General features: G+C 41.3%; 1 non-coding gene across 1 annotated transcript; it reads right to left on the reverse strand.

The window, feature by feature from the left end:
* Window positions 1-355: 355 nt before the first annotated feature.
* On the reverse strand, window positions 356-519 carry LOC142452320 (U1 spliceosomal RNA). The gene has a single exon (XR_012785336.1). It is a non-coding gene; the product is annotated as a U1 spliceosomal RNA (small nuclear RNA).
* Window positions 520-1,561: the final 1,042 nt, after the last annotated feature.

Raw genomic sequence — 1,561 nt, forward strand, 5'->3', positions numbered from 1 at the left:
CAGTAATTTTCTGTACTAAACATTTCCTGATTTCTAAAAATCTATTTCATTGTTATTCTATTTGTGCCTCTTGTTTATTTTGGGCAGCTTCCCGTTTCTTTGCATTGACGAGTCACGGTGTTTTCTTTCTCACTGCCGTTTTCATAGAGCATGAAACTATTTGAAGGTAGTCTCCTTTGATGACATGCACTGAGCCAGGGAACGTAAACCCACCTTGCTTCTGAGATCCACACTCTCATCTCTGCTTTATTACACTGTGAAGACGTGCAGTCCTTTGGACTTTAATTCAGTATGTAAAATGTTACTGTTTTTAGTGAAAGTTTACACAGCAGATTAGATTTTCTTCTTTTTTTATCTGGGGGTAGCGTGAACGCAGTCCCCCATTACCACAAATTACACAGTTGAGTTTCCCACATTTGGGGAAATAACAGGGGTCAGCACATCTGGAGTGCAATGGACAAGCCTCGCCCTGGGAAAACCACCTTTGTGATCATGGTATCTCCCCTGCCAGGTAAGTATTGCAGATTATGTTTTAATAGCAGAATAATTTCCGTACAACTTATTTAATGACATTGGTTACATTTTTCTCAATCCAAAAGGAAGCAGAAGACAATCAAATAGAACAAATTAAGAGTGGGTTTAAAGGGAAAACAAACATGAAGATGCTAAATTTTACCCTACCTATATCTGTAATAATTCACCTTCTGATGTACTCTTCTGACGTGCTTCCCACATCCCTGGTCAATGGTCTGAGCCTATCCACGGAGGCTTATTCCCTGTCGGGTCTCTGCAAATGGATTTTGAACTTCAACTGTCATCCATATCCTTCTGCAAACCAGGGGCCCAGAATTTAAGATCTTAAACATTTCCACCCTTTGATATTGGGTCTTGTGATTTGCCGTTTTGGATTACCCAAGCTGATGTGCTTCTTCTGTATGGGTTTAGCTGTCACCTCACTTCAATGGCTGTTTTGTTTCTGGCAGGCTTACAGACCCCAGACACTGTGCACTCTGATTGCTGGGCGCCATCTGATTTCTTCACTAAACTTTGTTACAACGCCTTTATCTTTAGTGATCCCGTCCTGAGGGTAGGTAGGGCTGCATCATAGGAACTGACTATTCTCAGGTTTGGATTTACAGCTGACTGAGAGCTCAGATTCACCCATATATCTAAGGTGTATGTGTATCCCTGTTCCATTTTTGTAGCAGTAGTATTAGATCTTTGAGGAACACGATAACTGACCTCTATGGGGGCCTTTAGTAATTCTAATTATTGTTAGACTAGCTACTGGTGTAGCATTTATACGACGGTTGAGATAGGGGCAATATTTGTTTGGGCATTTGCTCTTATAACAGTGGTCTGGTCCAGTAGTTGCCTTTTTGTGAATAACAAACTTCACTCCGAATGACATTCTTCAGGTCTGGCCATGTCATGGGCTGCTTCATGGTTTCAGCATAATTTTTAGACAGGCATAGTATTCCATTGCAGGCATGTACCAAAGTTTCTCTGTACATTCTTCTACTGATGGGCTTTTGGACTGTTTCCCACCGCTTGCTGTGAT

Source organism: Tenrec ecaudatus, chromosome 6, assembly GCF_050624435.1.
Source record: "Tenrec ecaudatus isolate mTenEca1 chromosome 6, mTenEca1.hap1, whole genome shotgun sequence".
Lineage (NCBI taxonomy): Eukaryota > Metazoa > Chordata > Mammalia > Afrosoricida > Tenrecidae > Tenrec > Tenrec ecaudatus.